Genomic DNA, 11,399 nt, shown 5'->3' on the forward strand with positions numbered 1-11,399 from the left:
AGCCGGGAGGCGGCGGGGCATGGGGCACGTCGGGCCCGGCTTGGCCCGGCGCGGGCCGGATCTAGGCTCGGCCGGCCCGCGCGGTGGGAGGCGCTGACCGGCGGCGGGGTCGGTGACGTGGCGGCGTCTGATTCGCCGGGGCGGCGGTTGTACACGTCCGGCGCGGGGTTGGACATGTCCGGCGCGTGAGGGGAGCGGGGCTAGGGTTTTGTCTGCGAATTCGGGGGAGGGGAACTAATATATAGGTAGAGGGAGCTAGGAGAGTCCAAATGAGGAGCGGTTTTCGGCCACGCGATCGTGATCGAATGACCAAGATCATGGAGGGGAGTTAGATGGGTTTTGGGCCACTTTGGAAGGGTGTTGGGCTGCAAAGAGAAAGGGGGGTTTCGGGCTACGCGGTTAACCGTTGGAGTACCAAACGACCTCCAAATGGCCCAAAACTTGACAAGCGGTCTACCGGTGGTATACCAAGGCCACTTGGCAAGACTCGGTCCATTCCGAGAACGTTTAACACCCACTCACGAAAAGAGAGAAGAGGGGGACGCCGGAGGACATAGGAGTGCCGGATCGCAAAACAGACAACGGGGAAAAGGCTCGGATGCATGAGACGAACACGTATGCAAAATGAAATGCACATGATGACATGATAAAGTGCAACACGCAAGCAAATGACATGGCAACGACGGAGAATAACTGGCAGACACCTGGCGCATCGAATCTGGGGCGTTACAGGCATAGAGCCCTCAAGGATTAAACCCACAAAGACGACCTTCAAAGGCGTCATACCAGGTGTAGACGCCAACTGTACAGGCTCAGTTACACTTGAAGTGATCTTCGGATCCCCGGATAACTTCCGAAGCGAGGAGTTAATCTTCGACATAGTCCCGTTCCGCAGTGGCTATCATGCACTGCGCAGACGAACTGCATTTGCAAAGTTCAATGCGGTGCCGCACTAAACATACCTCAAGCTCAAGATGCCAGGCCCTCGAGGAGTCATTACGGTCAACGGAAACACCAAACGCTCTCTCCGAATGGAGGAGCATACAACGGCTCTCGCGGCGGAAGTACAAAGCAGCCTCTTAAGGCAATTCCCGAGTCCGGCTGTTAAGCGGCCGGACACCGTCAAGCGCGCCCGGAGTAACCTACAACAAGACCGCGTGGCACGTTCCGAGCACGCGTAGCAATGCGGCCCCAACCCCAGCCCCCACGAAATCGCGAGACCAGTACCACGCGTACATAATTACGTGTCACACCCTAGCTAGTTCATGCATTAGAGTGTTGCATCATGTCTATTTTTTCTCAACAGAAACTTGAAATGGGGATGACAGAACCCCCAGCCCCCTCTGAAACCAACTAGGGTTTACTAAAAATATTTTCAATGAACCTGAAATGCCCTTCTAAAATGTCCATCATTTTTGCCTTGGTTCAGAACCTCTGCCAAAAGTGGTGCACAATTTTCTAGGTCATCCTAAGGTCTTTGAATTAAATCATAAGTATTTGAGTGTGGGCATTTAAATTATATAAATTATTTTAAATGCTCAAATAATACCAAACTAAAATGTTCGATGCTGGATATATTATAGTTAATGGCCATGAGCAGTTTGGTGAATTTTGGAGTTGTTTAGGTATTTTTAGTAAGTCCACAAAGTTACAGAATAAATAAAAAAAGATAAATAAATAGAGAGAGAGGGAATTAACCTGGCAGCCCAACTAGCCAGCCCACCTAGCCGGCCCAGCCCAGCAGCCGCTCCAGCGAGCTGCTTGCCTTCGCCAGGCAGGCAGGTAGGTGCTCGACGGCGGCACCAGCACGCGCCATGCAGCTGCCCGCCGCCCTGCTTCCTCCCCTCGCCTCTCTGCTGACCGGTATGAGCTCCACGTCGTGCCCCGAACCCCCTGGACACCTAACTCGCTCACCTGCCTCTCTCCCTCGCTCTCCCGCTCCATGGCCAACGCCACGGTAGCCGCACAGTCGCCGTAGTCACGCTCTCCGTCATCCTTGCGCCGTGCCGTCGTGTCCAGGAGCTTCGCCGCCCTCCTCTTCTTTGAGCTAGCCGAGCCCCGAGCGCTCGCTTGCCCCGAGGCCTCTGCACCGACCTCGCACGACTCCGCCATCGCCGGAGATCCCCTTCATCGTCGCTGCCGCACCAACTTCTCCCCGACCGCGCCATCTGCTCTCTCGAGCCCCGTAGCGACTGCACGTAGCTCACCCGCACGCGCCGCCGTGGAGCTCGTCGCCGACGTGACTCCGGCCACCCACTGGCCACACCACCATGTCCAACGCACTCACCGCACTCGTAGGAACCCGTAGCACCTCACCACGAGCCTCGCCGTGCTCCGTAGCCTCGGGTTCATCTTCACCCGAACTCCGGCGATCGCCAAAGTCGTCGTCGGCGCTGTTTCCGGCCACCCTGAGCTCAACCAACACCACCAAGAGCTGCGGCTTGCTCCCAGCTACACGTAGATGCCCTCCGCCACTCATTTGGTCGCCGGAATGCACAAAACCACTCTCGCAGCCGTGTTCGGCCTTGCCGGTGGCTAAACGCCGGTGAGTTGACCCCGCTGACCCCTCGTTTGACCACGGGTGGGCATAGTTTGACCCCCCTGGGTCAATGACAGGTGGGGCCCAGCCCTATTAACTAATCAGGATTAGTTTTAATCAATATTTAGTTAAACTAATTACACTGACACACGGGACCCACTAGTCAGGGTTGACCTGGACTGTTCCGTTGACCACTGACATCATTTTGACGTAATGCTGACGCAATAATTTATTTACTGGAATTATTGTTACACAGGAAAGTCCAGTAAATACCAAAAACTTCAAAAAATCATAGAAATTAATCTGTAACTCCAAATGCAAAGTTTTATATATGAAAAATGATCAGAAAAATCCAACCTATCCATCTGTACTGGTTTCATGCATGTTTAAACAATTTAACCTGCTGTTTAGTAAAGAACAAGATAAAGCACTTATAAGGGCCATTTATGAGTTTGAAACTTGAATCTTTGATTCAAAATGGTTCAAACCCATCTGGTCTTAGTTGCATTAGCCCAATACACTCATTTTGCCATGTTTCATGCATGCATCATTTTGTTGCATATTGTTTGGTGATGTTTCTGTATCGGTGCTCTTTGCGGCAGGTTCTGCCTCCGAGGAGTACCACGATTACCCTAACGAAGAACAATATCAGTGCATCGACCCATCAAGCAAGCAACCAACCATTTGATCATATCGATACAATCCCATGTTCTCGCTTCTGCTCTCTTTTACTGCATTAAGACAACGCGTTTCAAACTGCTGTGTGCTACGGTAGTTGAACCCATTTCCTCTGCATGACCTGTCATTGCCACAGTAACTAGATGAAACCCACTAGCATGTGTAGGAGTTGATTGAGCCATATGTATGTGTTGTTCCTACCTTGCTATGCCTGCTATGCTTAGAGTCGTGTTAGGTCTGGTTCATCTGGGTGATGGGCTAGAGTGAAATGATCATGCCGGTAATGAGAGTGATATGTTGAACATGATTTGGTAAAGGTATCGATGAGAGGCCATGTAGGAGTACATGGTGGGTTGTTTCATTGAAGCCGACCTTAAGCACTGAGATCTGTATGTGTGATTTAAGATTTAGCTACTACCATGCATTGGGCCCTGAAATATGACCCTGCTCAACTTCTTATTCACCCTAGTTCTTTGTCCAGGAGTTGCAAGTAGTTTCTGGTGTTTGTAGCTTACTGGAGGCCGTGGACATCGCTGACCGCGGGGTGGGCTGTGATGCGGTAGGTACGTGGCACGGTGTACCGGATACCCGTTAGGTATCTCGGGAACCCTGTACACATCGTTCGGGGACGTATGTGGAAACCTCGGCCGGACTCCCTGTGGATGGAACCTGGATAGGCGATAAACCTGGACTAGAGACTTAGGTGTTTAGGTAGGTCATGGTCTACACCCACGTCGGCTTTCGCTTGAAGTCTGCCGAGCACATGTCGTGTGCAGACGCTAAGTGGTGGAAACATGTATGAAGAAGTACACCCCTGCAGGGTTAACATTATCTATTCGAATAGCCGCGTCCGCGGTAAAGGACTACTTGGTTGCCTATACAGTTCATAGACAAGTAAATGGATACTACTAAAAATCTCAAGATAAGCGTGAGTGCCGAGGATGGCTCTTCCGTAAGATGACGGAGGTGGATCCTCGGTGGTGTATTGAGTTGGTGTGTAGTGGACTCGAGTGCGCAAAACCATTTCAAGTTGGTGTCTCGTAGGATAGCTTAGCCAAGAGTCAAAGCTGGCTTGCTGCAATAACCCCACCAACCCTTATTGATAATGTGCATGTATGTAGGATCTGATGTAAGTCTTGTTGAGTACCTTTGTACTCATGTTGCTTTAATTTACATTTTTTAGAAGACGCTGCAACCCCTTCTGATGGGTTCTTCGTACACGTTGACATCGATGAGTAGACTGAGGCCCAGGTGGTGATCCTGAGCTTGTGAAGGACCATGTAGTATAGCCAGGCTTCCCCAAGCCTCTTTTATTTTACTAGTTGTCTGTGCTCAGACAAGTTACTTCTGCTGTTGGTTTGTATGTCTGTATGACTTGTATGCTGGGTCGTGTGACCCGTACTTGTGTGTATGCTATGTATGGCTCTCTGAGCCTTTGAATAAAGTACTTGTGTCGTAGAGTCATGTTGTGATGCCTTGTTGTATTTGCACATATCGAGCATATTGTGTGTATGATTGAAATGCTTGGTATGTGTGGGATCTGACTATCTAGTTGTTTATCCTTAGTAGCCTCTCTTATCGGGAATGTCTCCTAGTGTTTCCACTGAGCCTTGGTAGCTTGCTACTGCTCCGGAACACTTAGGCTGGCCGGCATGTGTCCTTCTTCATTCCTGTGTCTGTCCCTTCGGGGAAATGTCACACGATGGATACCGGAGTCCTGTTAGCCCGCTACAGCCCGGTTTACCGGAGTCCTGCTAGCCCAGTGCTACATCCCGGATTCACTTGCTGATGACCGACACGTTTGATGCTGGCTCATGGATGCCTGTCCCTGTAAGTCTGTGCCACTTTGGGTTTACGACTAGCCATGTCAGCCCGGGCTCCTTACCATATGGATGCTAGCGACACTATCATATACGTGTGCCAAAAGGCACAAACGGTCCCGGGCAAAGGTAAGATGACACCCGTGGGAATACCGTGCGTGAGGCCACAAAGTGATATGAGGTGTTACATGCTAGATCGATGTGGCATCGAGTCGGGGTCCTAACAGTGTTGGCATCAGAGCCGGACTGCCTGTAGGTTCTCCAAGCCAAATTGGTCGATGTTGAGTCTAGAAATGCTTTAGTTATATGTAGGGGAATTGATTGTGGGATGGAACGTAAGGCTCTTTTTACTCCTTTACCTCATGGCATTCTGATCTGAGTCAGTCTATTCTTCCACCGGGGGTTAAGGAATTAGGATCTCTTTCTCTCTATCAGGTTCACGTGTTATTAATCAGTAGTACCTTATAGGTTTGATGGATACAAGCCTAGTTCAGCTCTACTACCCCATTTTGTGCTAAGATGGACCCAGAACCTTGATATGATGTTGTTGAGTGTCTATGCAATTCTTTGCAAAATGCCTCAAAATCCTTTTTGAGCATTTATAGCCGTTATGTTGTCCAATTTCTGCTAGGAATTCTAATGTCTTGTGTTTATCATGTTCTAGATGGCTTCCCGTCCTCAGAATCAATTGGTTCATTTGACTCGATGCCTAGATGTACCCGGCCATATTGCCATGTTGGTCAGGGTAATGACTGAGGCAAGATACCGTTGGTATCCTGAGTACACGGTCGAAGAGCAATTCCGAGACTTTAATCAAAGTCAATATTTTTGCACTGTTAGGATATTTCCATCCTATCCTGGATCTACCGAGCCCCTCCACTGCTCCTATGGACTCGGGGTTACTATTGAGATGGCTGTGCAGGATGCTGCCTACTCTATGATGACCATCATGCGAGTCAGGACTGGCCTATTTCGGGACTCCGACTTCCGATATATGCCAGCTTCACTCCCTGGAGCACAAGGGTATCTCCAGGCTATCTATGCTGACTCCACTCAGGAGGACTCACTAACTCGCACCACTGCACAGTTGCTTGAAGATAAGGACCGTGAAAATCGGGCCTTGAGACTGGAGATTTTTCAATACCCGTGCTGATCATTGGGCCACTTTGACTCGGTTTGCACCGGCTGTGCAAGCGGGATATATGGATATGTGAGATCTCTATCCTGTGAGATCTGCTCTGCCAAACATGATGGATTGGCGTGATGTAGGAGGCATCACCCCACCTCGTGGTCCCCGCAGGCCACCATTTGTTGGTCCAAGACCTCATCCTAGCCCCTATGGTCCACAAGCTCCAGGGGACCGACTGTTTCCGGATGATCACGTTGAGCTTCCAGGCTATGGTGGTGACTTCTATGAGGACTACTACGGAGCTGTCTGAGTTAGTAGTAGTATCACTAGTAATGTAATAGTTGTATTTCCACCGTCCTGCGTGACTCGTGGGATATGACTTAGCTTGTACCACCTTCCAGAGGTGTAGAAAAATAATGTATAGGAGCTTGGAATGCCCCCGATGAGATGTAATCTTCCTTTCACCATAGTAGTACTTTGTTTGGTTTTGTACTAAACCTTGTATGGTGTGTATGACGATGGAATAAAAGAAGCAGTTTCTGTATCTACCATGTCATACGGATGATCATCTTACATTCCAAGTTATCCATTACATTCTACATTTCTATGTCAGAATCTTATCATCCTGGACTAAACCATTGTCTTGTTTTCCTAGGATGGTTAACACCCGCACCAACCCTGCTCCCCCAGAGCAGGCCGAAGGCAGCAGAGTTGGGGAAACAAACCTGCCTCACCCTCCTTCTCTGGCCGAGGTTATGCTGGAAGCCGAGAGAAACAAGCGGGAGACCAACCGTTTGTTGGAGCGCATCGAGCAAAACACAGCACACCATCAGAGGAATAACTTGGTGTCGCTCAGCGACTTCATCAAGTTACATCCACCCACCTTCCACCACTCCGTCGAGCCTCTCGACGCTGATGACTGGCTTCGCGTATTACTCATAAGCTATGCTCTGCACTCGTAGCTGAGGATGATAAGGTCACATTTGCTGCATATCATCTTGAAGGCCCCGCCAGTCTCTTGTGGGAGAACTATGGAGCCATGCGCCCAGTGGGCCAGGTCACTACTTGGGCTGAATTCAGCGAGGCTTTCCGTGAACATCACATTCCGGAGGGTCTTATGGACCGTAAACGTGAGGAGTTCTGCAGTTTCACTCAAGGTCGACTCTCTGTGGATGCATACAGCAGGGAGTTCGGTAACCTAGCACGTTATGCAACTGAGGAAGTTTCCACTGATGCCAAGAAGCAAGCAAGGTTCCACAAAGGACTTAGCCCTGAGCTTCGCCGTGACCTCCGTCTGCATGAGTGCACATCTTTTCAGAAGCTTGTTAACAAGGCCATCAGTGCTGAGTCTGGTCAGTCTGATTATGAAGCAACACGCAAGCATGGTTGCGACATGGGTTCCTCATCCGGTGCTGGTCCACAAAAGCGCCGGGTGTGGGTGCCTAACACTGCCCTGCCACCCAGGTTCACACCGAGGCCATCCTATTAGGCGCCTCGTCCAGCTCAACAGTATGCACCAGCCAAGCCCTATGGTGGGCCAACCAACAATGCTCCTCCACGCACCAGCTCCGTGACATGCTTCAAGTGTGGGGAATCGGGCCACTACCTGCGTGAGTGTCCCCAGACCAACCCCAACCAGTCTGGAAAAGCTGTTGGCCGTGGCAAGCCGACAGGGAAAGTGTTCTACGCCAAGCCAGCCACCGCTGCACGTGGCCATGTCAACTGTATCTCTGCTGAAGAAGCTCAAGAGGATCCAAACATCGTTCTTCGTACGCTCCTTGTTAATTGCCACCCGGCATCTGTTCTTTTCGATACTGGAGCATCTCATTCATTTACATCCGAGAGCTATGCTCGACTGCATAACACCACATTCTGTGAGATGCCCACCTTTATGGTAATTCAAACCCCGGGATCCAAATGGCAAATTTCTAGAGTAAGCCATGGGAATGAAATTCAAGTCGACAGACTAGTTTTTCTCGCATCTTTGATAGCTCTCAAATCTTCGGATATTAATATCATCTTGGGTATGGACTGGATGTCAGCCCATCATGCCAAGATTGATTGCTTCTCTTGGACTGTTCAACTCACACATCCTTTGGGAAAGATAGTCAATGTCTTGACCCGAGTAGCCAAGCGACAGCTATATTCTCTTAACGCCAGTCCTTTGCCAGACCTCGAAGACGTTCCGGTAGTCCGTGACTTTCCGGATGTCTTTCCAGAGGAATTGCCAGGTGTTCCACCTGACAGAGATGTCGAGTTCGTGATAGATCTCATTCCAGGAACTGTCCCAATTTCTAGAAGACCCTATAAAATGGCACCACTAGAACTAGCCGAGCTTAAGAAACAACTCGATGAGTCCTTGAAAAAGGGTTTCATCCGTCCTAGTTCGTCTCCATGGGCTTGTCCCGTTCTCTTCATCAAGAAGAAGGATGGTACGGATCGGATGGTTGTAGATTATCGACCAGTCAACCTGGTCACAATCAAGAACAAGTATCCGCTCCCCAGGATCAACGATCTGTATGATCACCTCGCTGGATCCTCAGTCTTCCCAAAAATGGATTTGAGGTTGGGCTAACATCAAATCAAAATCAGGAACGGGGACATTCCTAAAACGGCATTTGTTACTCGTTATGGCCAATACGAGTACACCGTCATGTCCTTCGGTTTAACCAATGCTCCCGCCACTTTCTCTCGGTTAATGAACTCAATCTTCATGGAGTATTTGGATAAGTTCATCGTGGTTTACCTCGATGATATACTCATCTACTCCAAGAACGAGGAAGAACATGCTGAGCATCTAAGGCTAGTGTTGATGAAACTTCGAGAGCATCGCCTTTATGCCAAATTTTCTAAATGCGAATTTTGGTTGCCAGAAGTGACCTATCTAGGACATGTAATTTTTGGTAAGGGTATTGCTGTCAATCCCGAGCGAATTCAAGCCGTCCTTAATTGGACTCCACCTGAATCGGTCAATCAAGTTCGGAGTTTCCTTGGCTTAGCGAGCTATTGTCGCCGCTTTGTCGAGAACTTCTCCAAGGTTGCCAAACCTCTAACTGAACTCCTCAAGAAAGATAAAAAGTTCGAGTGGACTCCACAATGTGAGCACAGCTTTCAGGAACTGAAAAGACGCCTGACATCTGCTCCCGTACTGGTACCACCAGATTTCTCTAAGGACTTTGTTATCTATTGCGACGCCTCGCGACAAGGACTAGGTTGCATTCTTATGCAAGATCGTCACGTAATTGCTTATGCTTCACGGCAATTGCACCCACATGAGGAGAATTACCCTACTCATGATCTAGAGCTTGCAGCTGTAGTCCATGCACTTAAAACCTGGCGACATTACCTCCTCGGTAATCGTTGCAAAATCTTCACCGATCATCAAAGTCTGAAGTATATATTCACCCAACCGGATTTGAATCTCAGGCAAAGACGTTGGGTCGAGTTGATCACAGATTTCGACTTAGGGATAACTTACACCCCAGGAAAAGCCAATGTCATGGCCGATGCACAAAGTCTTAAATCTTATTGTAACAATCTGATGCTACAAAAAAGTTAACCGCTTCTACATGAGGAATTTTGGAAACTTAATCTTCACATCGTTCCTCAAGGATTTCTTTCCACCTTGGTGGCGAAACCTACTCTTACGGATCAAATCATCGCTGCCCAAAAACGAGATAAAGGAATATCTAAGATCAAGGAGAACATTGCTAGTGGAGATGCTAAATGTTTCTCTACAAATCATCATGGTGTTGTGTACTTTGAGGACCGTCTAGTGGTTCCCAAAAACCAACATTTATGGCAGTTGATCCTTAAGGAAGCTCATGAATCTCCTCTCACCATTCATCCCGGTAGCACTAAGATGTATCAGGACCTACGCCAGAGGTTCTGGTGGACTAGGATGAAGAGAGACATTGCTCAGTTTGTTGCTAGTTGCGACGTTTGTCGCCGTGTAAAAGCAGAGCATCAACGGCCTACTGGCACCCTTCAACCCTTAGCTATTCCTGAATGGAAATGGGATAAAATTGGTATGGATTTCATCACCGGTTTTCCCAGGACCAAGAGAGGGAATAACGCTATCTTCGTCGTTATCGATCGTCTTTCCAAAGTGGCGCATTTCTTGCCTGTTCACGAGAGTATAACCGCTAGTCAGCTAGCAGACTTGTATATCTCCCGAATAGTATCCCTCCATGGTGTTCCACTGGAAACTAACTCGGATCGAGAAAGTCTCTTCACCTCTCGATTTTGTGAAAGTTTCCAAAATGCTATGGGAACCCGCCTTTCCTTTAGCACTACCTTTCACCCTCAATCAAGTGGTCAAGTAGAACGTGTCAACCAGATTCTAGAAGACATGCTTCGAGCTTCTGTCATCTTATTCGGAATGGATTGGGAGAAATGCCTTCCATTTGCCGAATTTGCTTATAACAACAGCTACCAATCTAGCTTGGGTAAAGCCCCTTTTGAAGTTCTCTATGGACGAAGGTGTCGAACGCCCCTTAACTGGTCAGAAACCAGGGAAAGACAATTCTTTGGCCTGGACATGATCCAGGAAGCGGAAGAGCAAGTTCGCGTCGTTCGTGAAAAGTTGAAAACAGCCCAATCTCGTCAAAAGAGTCAATATGACTGAAAACATAAGGCTATGACTTTTGAGGTTGACGAGAAGGCTTACCTTCGGGTTACTCCTTTGAAGGGAACCCATCGTTTCAGTATCGAAGGCAAATTGGCTCCTCGCTACATTGGACCCTTTCGCATTCTCGCTAAACGAGGAGAAGTTGCCTACCAATTGGAACTACCTCCGCATCTCTCCAGAGTCCACGATGTCTTCCACATTTCTCAACTCAGGCGTTGCTTCTCGGATCCTATCCATGGAGTGGACCACGAAACGCTTGATCTTCAAGATAACCTCACATATCGAGAGTACCCCGTTCGTATCCTCGATCAAGCCGAGCGCACCACTCGACGTCATACTGTCAAGTTTCTCAAGGTTCAATGGCCGCACCATTCTGAGAAGGAAGCAACTTGGGAAAGGGAGGATCGTCTTCGACTTGAGTACCCCGCCTTCTTTCCGGAGGAACCTAAATCTCGGGACGAGATTCTTTTGAGTGGGGGTGAGTTGTCACACCCTAGCTAGTTCATGCATTAGAGTGTTGCATCATGTCTATTTTTCTCAACAGAAACTTGAAATGGGGATGACAGAACCCCCAGCCCCCTCTGAAACCAACTAGGGTTTACT

The sequence above is a fragment of the Triticum aestivum genome, chromosome 1B, assembly GCF_018294505.1.
Source record: "Triticum aestivum cultivar Chinese Spring chromosome 1B, IWGSC CS RefSeq v2.1, whole genome shotgun sequence".
NCBI classification, from domain to species: domain Eukaryota; kingdom Viridiplantae; phylum Streptophyta; class Magnoliopsida; order Poales; family Poaceae; genus Triticum; species Triticum aestivum.